Below are 12,806 nucleotides of genomic sequence, written 5' to 3'. Positions count from 1 at the left end.
TGCATTTTGCTCGGGGGAATAAGGAGGCCAAACACTGCTTGGAAAATAAGAGTCTAAATGGTGTAGAAGAGCAAAGTGATTTAGGGGTACAGATTGACAAATCATTAAAAGTAGCAACACAGGTTGATGAGGCCACAGAAAGCAAACACAGCACTGGGGTTTATTTCTAGAGGAATAGAATTGATAAGCAGATAAGTTATGGTGAACTGTAATTTAAACTGTCAAACCTTCTGCCAAACTGTTAAACCTTCCCTTTCTGAAATCCATGCTGACTATTCTTTATTATATTTTCGGTTTCTGGATGTTTTTCTATTGCTTCATTGAGTAAAAGATTCCATGATCATTCCTACCACCGACCTTTAGTTAACTGGTCTACAGTTCCCTGGAATTGTTCTAACTCCTGTTTTAAATTATAAGAATCACATTAACTGTCATCCAGTCCTCTGGCACTATTCCTTTTTGTGATGATTTTTTCTATATATGTAACAGTGCCTCTGCTATCTTTTCCCTTGCTTCATTTAATATGTGCAGATGCAATCCATCTGGACCAGGAGTTTAACCACCCTTTCTTACTTAAATGTCTTGATATATTTATTGACCTCTTCCTCTAATATCATGTTCACCCTGTTAATCTCCCGGGTAAATACTGAGGAAAAGTAATCATTCAATATTTCTGGCATTTCACTGACGTTACCACTGAGTTTATTTTGTGCATCCCTTTGTGGCACTGAAGCTATTCTGATTTTCCTTGTTTTATTTATGCATCTGTAGAATAATTTACTGTTTCTTTTGATATTCCTTGATAATTTAATTTCGTAGTTCCTCTTTGCTTCCCCAATTGTTCTTGTGAAATCTTCCTGACCGTTTCCTATTCTCTGTTGTCATCCTCTTATTTAATATTTATGAATGAGAAATTCCACCAGCTTGTTGTGTCTGTTCAGGGGCTGGTGTTTGGGAAATATTTATTGTCTGTGATTAAAGTACCAGAAACTCAAAACCCAAACTCCACAGAAACACTCCATTTCTCCCTCTGAGTGAACTAAGGCGCTATAATGGTGAGTATAGCTGCCTTCCAAACAGTTAATTCCAACAGGTTTGAATCCCAGTTCGCTTAATTCAGAAACACCAAGACTGGAACCGAATTTGATGATGTTCAGAGGGATCGTGCTTCCAAAACATAAACGGGTGTAATTTATATTAAAAAATACTTTTAAAGCTCATTTATTTCCCCCATAATGTTGAATTTAACTCTGTTCCTTTGTATTATTATTTCCCCTGATCTGTACTGTGGATATTGGACACAATTGTCCGGATTCAGTGAAATTAATTGATTTTCTGAAGTTTTTCCCTCTGCTGATTCCCGTTCCTTATTTAAATTATGTCGGATTAATCTTTCTGATCTGTAGAAGGGTCATAGTCCTGAACCGTTAACCCGAGCTTCCCTTCTCCACAGATGCTGCCGGACCTGCTGAGTCTTTCCAGCATTTTTGGTATTTTTTTCTCTCTATTTTATACCTTTCACCTTTGACGGTCGCCATTAAAACTTCCAGCTTTGTGCTCAGTTTTTATTTCTGTTTCAGTTCGGTTTATTTGTATTAATCTAAATCGTGTCCTGAGAAATCAGACAGAAATATTGCGCAATGTCGAGTGAAATATAATGGGGCAAATTCACAACTATCGAATGAGTGAAACAAAAACTTTATTCTGAATCAATTGTCTTAATATTTCACTGTCAAAATATGAAAAAATACGAGAGTAGAAGTTACAGAGAGAAACTATTTCCTCACATTGCACTTTGTCCTGAATCTGTCACAACGACAGACAATGTGAATTTGTTCCACTCTGTTACAGTTCTCACTTCCGGCCAGTAGATGTCAGACTGTATATTCATTCTTTATCTGTCAGTCTCCAGTACTGTCTCTGAGTTTGAGATTAATTCTCTCTCTTCAGTCTCTGGTACTGTGTATGAGTGTGAAATTCATAATATATCTGTCAGTCTCCAGTACTGTATGTGAGTGTGGGATTTACTCTGTATCTGTCAGTCTCCGGTACTGTGTGTGATTGTGGGAATAATTCTGAATTTGTCAGTCTCTGGTACTCTGTGTGAATTTAGGATTAACTCTGTATCTGTCAGACTCAGGTACTGTGTGTGAGTGTGAGATTCATAATATATCTGTCAGTCACCAGTACTGTATGTGAGTGTGGGATTTACTCTGTATCTGTCAGTCTCCGGTACTGTATGTGAGTGTGGGATTTACTCTGTATCTGTCAGTCTCTGGTACTGTGTGTGATTGTGGGAATAATTCTGAATTTGTCAGTCTCTGGTACTCTGTGTGAATTTAGGATTAACTCTGTATCTGTCAGACTCAGGTACTGTGTGTGAGTGTGAGATTCATAATATATCTGTCAGTCTCCGGTACTTTATGTGAGTGTGGGATTTACTCTGTATCTGTCAGTCTCTGGTACTGTGTGTGAGTGAGGGATTAATTCTGAATTTGTCAGTCTTTGGTACTGTGTGTGAATGTAGGATTTACTCTGTATCTGTCAGTCTCAGGTACTGTGTGTGAGTGTGGGATTCATTCTGAATCTGTCAGTCTCTGGTGCTGTGTGTGAGTGTGGGATTCATTCTGAATCTGTCAGACTCTGGTGCTGCCTGTGAGTGTGGGATTCATTCTGCGACAGTCAGTCTCTGGTATTATATCTCAGCGTAGGATTCATTCTGTAACTCAATCTCTGGGACAAAGTGCAAGTCTGGATTCGTTCTGTATTTTTATTTCAGTTTGCAGTATGTTGCATGAAACTGTGTCTTTAATGCATGGTCCTTTGTCTAGCGTTAATTTGTAATTATGGATACACTTTTGGATTTTGTTTTAATCAAACAATGTTTGTGAGTTTTGATGTAGGATTATATCTTAATTTCTGTGAATACTATTTTAAATGATAATGTACATTTCAATACCTTACTGTGAAATTATTGGACGGGTATTTATTGTGTAGCTCAGTCTGGGCTAGTGGAATTGATACTTTATCTTTCAAGCTGACACTGTGTGATTTTTGGACTGGTATTTAATGTGTAGTTCAGTCTGCATTAATGGGATTGATACTGTATCTTTCAGTCTGACACTGTGTGCTGTATTTGGACTTGTGTGTAAGGAATAACTCAGTCTGCAATAATGGTATTGATGCCGTACCTTTCAGCATGAGTTGATCTGATTATTGGACTGGTTTGCAATGTGTAGCTTAGTCAACATGAATAGGATTGATACTGTATCTTTCAGTACGATAATGTATTCGAATGTTGGACCATATATAATATGAAGCTCAATCTGCACTAATGGAATTGATACTGTATCTTTCAATCTGACACTGAGATTTTTGGGCTGGTGTCTGTTGTGTAGCTCAGTCTGCACAAATGGAATTCAAACTGCATCTTTCAGCATGACCCTGAATGTGATTTCTGGACTGGTATCTAATGTGCAGCTCAGTCTGCACTAATGGGATTGATACTGTATCTTTCAGTCAGATACTGTGTGAGATTTTATACTGGTATGTAACGTGTGGGTCAGTCTGTACTAATCAAATCGAAACAGTATCTTTCAATCTGACACAGAGATTTTTAGACTGGTATGTGATGTGTAGCTCAGTCTGCATTAATGGAATTGATACTGTATCTTTCAATCTGATACTGTATGAGAATTTTGGACTTGTATCTAATGTGCAACACAGTCTCCGGTAAAGGAATTGAAACTGTACATTTCATTCAGACACTATGAGATTTTTGGACATATATGTGATTCAAATATGGGCAACATCTGAACTGATATCTAATTTATATCTTAGTGTCCAATATTGTCATGAATACTGCATCTTTAAGCTCATAATGTGTGAGTTGTGGGCTGGTATTTAATTTGAATCTTGGAGTACACTATTGGAATTCATTCTGTATCTATCGATCAGTACCATGTGTCAGTTCTATCTGGTATTTAATTTGTAGCTAAGGCTGAACTAATGTGAGATTAACACAGTGCCTTTCAATCTGATACTGGGTGTGATTTTGGACTGGGAATTATTTATCTACCGGTCATCGGTACTGAGTTGTTGTGAAATGGAAATTCCGTCTGTCTCTCCTGCTCTGTTTGACTGTTGGATTGGGATCAGTGTAGGATTAAATATTTCTGCTTGTCTGAGAATGTGGGAGTGATGACCTGTCTGTGTCTCTGTGCTCTGTGAGTGATAATGTACATACTGTGTGTGAGAAGGAGCTGGCTGCACTGTTCCTTGTGCCTCGAGTGGAGGAAACATCACACTGATTCTGGGTCCTTCAAGGATTTGCCTCTGGAAGAAAAAGTATCTCTTGTAATTCAAGAACAGGTGAGGTAGAAAATACAAAAGTGATCAATTGAATCTCTCTGTTAATAATCATTGTAATATCCACAAATGAAAACCAGCGATACAAACAGTGTCAGTGTCTGACTCCACTGCAGTACTGCAGCACTCAGCTTCTGCACACCAGGTGTGTTGGGCTGTTTTACAACAATTTAGTGACATCCAAACACGGCCCACCCCCTGCACTGATCCATCAATGGGACGACCCGATGGGGCGGGGAGCTTTGCACATATCAGATTTCTAATCCCCTCTCCCTTGGGATGAACCATTCAACCGAAACAAAACAGCCACTGTTTAAAATGTGTCCTTCAAACTTCTCACATGATGCCTGCAATAGATGCTCTTTGTATAACACCCCACATCCTTACTGTCCGGCTCTGTTTACTGTTCAATAACAAACAAGAAATGTTAATGGGCGGGTTTAAAAAAAAATCAGATTTGATACCTGCCACCAATCACAAACACGCTCACACTGCACATTGTCCGGTTTCAGCAATTTGTTCCGAACTGTTGCAGTTCTGCTTCCGGCCAGTAGATGTCCCCAAACCCCGGGTCATTGAAGTTTACAGATGAGAGAGGGACAGAAGATAAACTCATTCTTCACATTATATTGCACGGGTGGGATTTAGAAAAACTGGGAATGGAGACGAGCTGTAAGTACATTTTGTTGGACCAAACACTACTTGTAATGCTGTGTTAAATTCTGTAATTGATTGAGGGGATACTGTCTATACTGAGGAAGACTGGGACAAAATCAGCTTGCAGAACGGCCGTGTAAATGGCCATTGAATTTCAATATAGAAAGGTGTGAGATGGTGCATTTCGCTGGGGGGAATAAGGAGGCCACATGCTGCTTGGAAAATAAGAGTCTAAAAGGGGTAGAGGAGCAATGTAAATCATCCTGAGAAATCAGAGACAAACACTGTGCAATATACAGTGAAATATAATGGGGCAAATTCACAACTATCGAATGAGTGAAACAAAAACTTGATTATGAATCAATTGTCTTCATTTTTCACCGTCAAAAAGTGCAAAAATACGAGAGTAAAAGTTACAGACAGAAACTTTCCTCACATTGCACATTGTCCTGTTTCTGCAACCATGACAGATCATGTGAATTTGTTCCCTCATTACAGTTGTCGATTACCGCCAGTAGAGGTCAGTCTCTGGTACTGTATATGAGAGTGGGATTTATTCTGTATCTGTCAGTCATTGTTACTGAGTGTGAGCATGGGGTATATTCTGCATCTGTCAGTCTCCAGGTACTATATATAATTGATGCATTCATTCTGTATCTGTCAGTCTCTGGTACTGTATATGAGACTGGGATTTATTCTGTATCTGTCAGTCATTGTTACTGAGTGTGAGCATGGGGTATATTCTGCATCTGTCAGTCTCCAGGTACTATATATAATTGATGCATTCATTCTGTATCTGTCAGTCTCTGGTACTGTCTGTTGTGGGATACATTCTGTATCTGCCATTCTCTGCTACTTTATCTCAGTTTGGGATTCAATCTGCAATTCAGTCTCTGAGACAATGTGCAAGTCTGGATTCATTCTGTATTCTTATTTCAATTTGCAGTATCGTATTTGATACTGTATCTTTAACACTTTAAATTATATACAGTTCTTCATCGAGCATTTAGTTTGTTAATGTGGATACATTTTCGATTTTCCTTAATCAAACGACGTGTGTGAGTTTTGGAGTAGTATTACATCTTAATCTCTGAACTCGATTGTGAATGATAATGTACCTTTCAATCTGTTCACAGTGAAATTACTGGACTGGTATGTAATGTGTATTTCATTCTGCAATAATTCTGTATCTGAGTCTAACACTGTAGGTGATTTTTGGACTGGTATGTAATATGTAGCTCATCCTGCACTAAAGGAATTGATACTGTATCTATCAGTCTGATACTGTGTGAAATTTTTGGACTGATGAGTAACATACAGATCAGTCTGTGTTAATGGAATTGATATTGTATCTTTGAGTCTGATACGGGATGAGATTCTTGGACTGCTATATAATGTGTGGCTCAGTCTGCACTAATTGAATCGATTCTGTATCTTTCAGTCTAAAATTGTATGAGATTGTTGGACTGATATATAATGTTGAGCTCAGGCGGTGCTAATAGAATTTAAATTATATCTTCCAGTCTGGTCATTTGTGAATTTTGGACTCGTATGTAATGTATAGCTCAGTCTGTACCAATGGTATTGATAATGTTTATTTCAGTATCACACGAGTATTTACCAATATATCTAATATGTAGCTCAGTCTGCCCCAATAGAATTGATACTGTATCTTTCAATTTGCCACAATGAGATATTTGGACTGGTCTGTAAAGTGTAACTCAGTCTGTAGTAATGTGACTGTGACATTCATACTGTATCTGTAGTCTCCAGTACAGTCTGTGAGTGTGGGATTCATTCTGTGTCTGTCAGTCTCTGTTACTGTGTGTGTGTGGGATTCATTCTGTATCTGTCAGTCTCTGGTACTGTGTGTGAGTGTGGGATTCATTCTGTGTCTGTCAGTCTCTGGTACTGTTTGTGAGTGTGGGATTCATTCTGTATCTGTCAGTCTCTGCTCTGTGTTTGAGTGTGGGATTCATTCTGTATCTGTCAGTCTCTGCTCTGTGTGTGAGTGTGGGATTCATTCTGTATCTGCAGGTATCAGGCACTGTGTGTGAGTGTGGGATTCATTCTGTATCTGTCAGTCTCTGCTCCTGTGTGTGAGTGTGGGAATCAATCCGTATCTGTCAGTCTCAGGTACTGTGAGTGAGTGTGGGATTCATTCCGTATCTGTCAGTCTCTGCTCCTGTGTGTGAGTGTGGGATTCATTATCTGTCAGTCTCTGGTACCGTGTGTGAGTGTGGGATTCATTCTGGATCTGCCATTCTCTGCTACATTATCTGAGTGTGGGATTCATTCTGTAATTCAGTCTCTGAGACAATGTGCAAGTCTGAATTCATTCTGTATTCTTATTTCAGTTTACAGTATCGAATTTGAAACTGTATCTTTAATACATTAATTTATATACAGTTCTTCATCTCGTGTTTAATTTGTAAATATAGATACACTTTTCGATTTTCTTTAATCAAACATGTGTGAGCTTTGGAGTAGTATTACATTTTTATCATTCACAATAGAGTTAAGAGATTATGTACCTTTCAATCTGTTCACAGTGAAATTATTGGATTGGTATGTAATGTTTAGCTCAGTCTGCAATAATGGGATTAATTCTGTATCTCAATCTGTTATTGTATGAGATTTATGCACTGGTATGTAATATGTAGCTCAGCCTGCACTAAAGGAATTAATACTGTATCTATCAGTCTGACACTGTATGAGATTTTTGGACTGGAATGAGATGTGTAGCTCAGTCTTCAATAATGGAAGTGATACTGAATCTTTCGATCTGATATTCTCTGTGATTTTTGGACTGGTGAGTAACATGGAGCTCAGTACGTGCTATGGAATTGATATTGTATCTTTGAGTGTGATAGGGTATGAGATTCTTGGACTGCTATATAATGTGTGGCTCAGTCTGCACTGATGGAATTGATAATGCATCTTTCAGTCTAATATTGTATGGGATTTTCAGTCCGGTATGTAATGTACAGGTCAGGCAGTGCTAACAGAATTGATACGGTATCTTCCAGTCTGATCATTTATGAGGTTTTTGGACTCGTATGTAATGTGTAGCTCAGTCTGAAACAATGGTATTGATAATGTTTATTTCAGTATAATACTCTATGAGTATTTACTAATATATCTAATATGTAGCTCAGTCTGCACTAATGGAATTTATACAATATCTTTCAATCTGACACAATGATATCTTTGAACTGGTATGTAAAATGTAACTCAGTCTGCAGTAGTGTGATTGTGAGATTCATTCTGTGACTGTCAGTTCCTGATTCTCTTTGTGACTGTGGGATTCATTCTGTATCTGTCAGCATCTGGTACTGGTTGTGAGTGAGGGATTCATTCTGTATTGGTCAGTCTCTGGTACTGTATGTGAGTGTTGGATTCTTTCTGCATCTGTCAGTCTCTGGTGCTTTATGAGAGTATGGGATGAACTCATATCTGTCAGTCCTTGGTATTGTATGTGAGTGTGGGATGAACTCAGTATCTGTCAGTCCTTGGTACTGTCAGCCCGTTTGGGATTCATTCTGTTTCTGTCATCTCTGGTTCCATACTTGAGTGTGGGATTCACTCTGTGTCTGGCAACCTCTAGTACTGTATGTGTGCTTGGGATTCCTTCTGCATCTGTCAGTCTCTGGTACGGTATGTGAGTGTGAGATTCATTCTGTGTTTGTGTGTCTCTGTACTGTATCTGAGTGTGAGATTCATTCTGTATCTGTCCATAATTATTCTCTCAGATTACATTATGGTATTCAATACTGTAGCTTTAATATCTTAATGTTAAAGTAGTTTTTCTCATTATTTAATTGGTAAATATGGATACACTTTAGGATTTGATGCTGGAGGTTTTAATCAGATAATTTGTATGATTTTGGACTACTATTAAATCTGTATCTCTGTCAGTGTTGTTGTGAATGATAATATATCTTTCAACCTGATATGGTGACATTTTTGAATTGGTATATAATGTGTAGATCAGTCTGCACTGAAGGAATTGATACTGCATCTTTAAGTTTTATTATAAGATTTTTGGACTCGTGTGTAATGTGTGCTCACAGAATTGACACTTTATCTTTAAATCTCATACAATGAGTTTATTATAAACTGGTATCTAATGTGTTTCTCAGGTTACACTGTCACAGCATTTCTCAATCTGATACTGCACATGAGTTTTGGACTTGCAATTTGCATTCGAATGGTACACAATTCGAATGGATACTTCATGTATTAAACTCACGTGTGTGTGAGAGAGTTTTGGGCTAGCATACAATTGGAATCTTGGGGTATCTGGGATTTAATTTATGGCTAAAGTTGTCCTTTATTGAAATTGACAATCTGAAAGCATGACTTTGGACTGGGATTTTTGTATCCACCTGTCAGCGGGACTGAGTGAGGGGGAAATGGAACAGTGTCTGCCTCACCTGCTCTGTTTGACTGTTGGATTGAAAATGTGTCTCTGGAACTTGGGATCAGTGTGGGACTGAATACTTCTGCTGTCTGAGACTGTGGAACTGATGACCTGTCTGTGTCTCTGTGCTCTGTGAGTGATAATGTACTTACTGTGTGTGAGAAGGAGCTGGCTGCACTGTTCCTTTGCCTCGGATGGAGGAAACTTCACATTCATTCTGGCTCCTTCAAGGGTTTGACTGTAAAAAGAAACATATATCTTGTAACTCAAGAACAGGTGAGGTAGAAAATACAGAAGTGATCAGTTTAATGTCTCTGTTAATAATTATTTTGAATATCCACAAATGAAAACCAGTGATACAAACGGTGTCAGTGTTTGACTCCACTGCAGTACTGCAGCACTCAGCTTCTGCACACCCGGTGTGTTGGGCGATTTTAAAACAATTTCGTGACATCGAGACAAAACTCAACTCCTGCCCTGATCCATGAATGGGACTACCCGATGGGGCAGGGACCTTTGTACAGGTCAGGTTTCTAATCCCCTCTCCCATGGGACTAACCGTTCAACTGAAAGCAAACAGAAGCTGTTTAAAATGTGTCCTTCACACTTCTCACCTGGTGCCTGCAATAGATGCTCTTTGTATAACTCCCCACATCCTTACTGTCCGGCTCTGTTTCCAATCTTCACTGTCCAATAACAATAAACAGGGTGAGACTGGAACGAAACCAGGAACATTCACGACTGATTTGGGGAGAGAAAGCAGCAATGATTTTAAATAGCAGGTTCTTCCCATTCTGTCTCCCTTCCCCTGGACACACCCTGGACACACACAGCCCGAGAATGCCCTCTCCCTTCCCCCGCTCACTCCATGTTCCGGGACCAGTTCCTGATCCACTCCGCCTCTTACAAACAGCCCCCGGACTCCCCCTGACCTTCCCCCGGACTCAATGCCGATCTCTGAGCCCATCTGCGGACACGGTCCCGAAGCGATGAGCTGCTGTAACGAGGCTGCTCTTTGCTCCCTTCCCCCGGGGGCCGTGATCTCTCCATTCCCGGCTGTTTTAAACCATCTTCTTCCGCTCACTGAGGGAATGGCGCCCACAGGCCGAGCTGGGGGAGGGGAGCGCGCATGCGCTCTTCTGCTCACCAACGACCAGCGCTGGGGGCGGGGCTGAGTCACGCATGCGCAGATATCTGGTTTAATTCCCAATACAAAAATCGATGGAAACTTTCCCCAATTGGAATTTTTCCGAGTCTGAGCAAAGGAAGTGGGTCTGGGGGAAAGGTCAGAGGGAATGGGGTCCACAGGCAGTGCAGGAACAGGCACCAGAATGGAAAACAGATGGGATTCCACCAGTGCCTAACGCTGGAATCCAGACTGACTTTACAATCTCTAACTATTAAACTAGATGTTTCCATCCCTGCTGTTTCTCTCGGTATCTTTTGATGGTAAAGAGTCTTTCAGAGATAAAGTGAGCGGCTGTGAAATGAGCCAATTTGTTCTGTTCATTCTTGGTCCCTTTACTGATAAAGAAACTTGTGACTCCGTAACGGGAGGCCGGATTCCTCGAACCAATCCTGGAGAAACATGGGAGGAAAGTGGGAGTCGGTGTATTTGCTGGGACCGTGTAGGATTAATATTTGACGGCAACAGTCCCAGATTATTTCAATCGGAGTGAAAATCTCGGTCACTGAGAGAAATGCAGAAGGGCCCTGAGCTGCAAAATTGCAGAGGGTACAACATGCAACAGAGGGTTAAATGCGTGACACTGTCCCTGAGAGTGGGATTAATAATGTGTCTGTCTCTGAAATAATATCAGTGAGAGATGAGACTGCATCTTCTGTCACTCCAGCTTGGAATGGCAATTGGAATGGAGAATTTTCCAATTTGTTACTGGGTGAAAACGGGACATTGCAGGTCAGTTTCTCTCTCTCTTTTGTACAACATATGAAGGTGGAATAGTCCTGCTGAGCGTGATACAGAGACACTGATGGGAAGCGTATGGCTGATACTCTGCCTGTCTGTATCTCTCTGGCGCTGTACACGAAGGTGGGATACTGTTTGCTGAGTGTGAAACGGACACACTGAGAGGAAGTGTGAGAATGATACTTTGTCTGTCTGCCTGTCTCTGTCTGTCTCTTTATCTGTCCGTCTGTATTTCTCTATCTCTAGCGCTGTACATGAGAGCGGGATAGTTTCATTGAGCATAATATGAACACCCTGTAGGAAGGTAAAGACTGATTCTGTGTCTGTGAACAGACCTCCGGTGCTGTTGGTGAGACGGTCACTGTCCCTTCTATTATGTATGAGCCGGTCTGACGGTGCATTTATCAGTCTCCAGTCGAGTAAGGAAAGGTGGAGAGAAACAGCCTGTAACTGTCTGACACTGGACTGCCTATGAATGTTGAATTTATTCAGTAACTGGCCGTCTCTGGGTGTTTAGAATGGGACGGATGGGACACCAGTTACTATTGTCTGTCAGTCAGTTTTGGAGGAGGGAGAGAAAGACAGAGAGACTGGAGGAGCCCAGAGCGGATTATTTGTATTATCGCCTCAACCAAACATATTTCTGTGTGCAGACAATGTAATAATGTAAAACCAGATATGGATAATCACAACCACAGCTGTGATTGACTCCTGTCCCTGAAACTGGGGACCAGACATTGTGAGGAGCGCCGGCCTCAGAGTGTTTAACATTTACTGAGCTGGGAAACTACAACTAACCCCCGAGAATCTGCAGCACAGGCCGAGCGGGGAGGAAAGCCTGTCCCGGGAATTGTCAATCTGGCGAACAGTTTGTCCTGTGAATGTGAAGATGTGAACAGTGTGTCAGAGAGAGTGTGTTAAAGGGGCGGGTGGGTTAGATTAATGTCACTGTGTTTGTGTGGCCGGTCTCATCGCCAGATTTCCGAGTCCCTTTTGAGTAAAATTTTAAAAAATCCCTGTCAAAGGATCGCCCTCCTCCCCTGCCGAGCTCCGAAGTGGAAATTTAAGGTAAAGTTTCAGATCAATTCAAGATTTCAGCCGAAAAACGGAGATCATGTCAGCGATCGGGTGAGAGAGCGCGATCAGTGCAGCAATGAAACGGGTTTCAATCGAAACTGGTGCTTTTAATTCCGGTGAAAGTTTATCGACAGCAAACATCCCGGTGTTAGAGATGGGGAGGGGCTAGTCTGGGACTCTGGAGTGCCCGATTTGAATTGGAATCGGGGAGTTTAAGAGGAGAGAGAAACACAGAGAGGCTGGAGGGGCCGGGAGCTGAGAGCAGGATGTCTCCGCCCCGTCCGCTCTGTGCCTTTAAGTTGCTCTGTGCCGCCGCCTCTCGTTTCATTTCTGACCCAGCTCTGACTGTCAGAG

At 40.8% G+C, this 12,806-nt stretch overlaps 1 pseudogene; it reads left to right on the top strand.

The window, feature by feature from the left end:
• LOC137316718 (zinc finger protein 229-like) overlaps positions 1–12,806 on the top strand; it is a 346,515-nt pseudogene that overhangs the window by 156,533 nt on the left and 177,176 nt on the right.

Source organism: Heptranchias perlo, unplaced genomic scaffold (assembly GCF_035084215.1).
Source record: "Heptranchias perlo isolate sHepPer1 unplaced genomic scaffold, sHepPer1.hap1 HAP1_SCAFFOLD_60, whole genome shotgun sequence".
Taxonomy (NCBI): domain Eukaryota; kingdom Metazoa; phylum Chordata; class Chondrichthyes; order Hexanchiformes; family Hexanchidae; genus Heptranchias; species Heptranchias perlo.
Note: the sequence above shows the minus strand (reverse complement) of the source record. Positions and strands in the feature narration are given on the sequence as shown.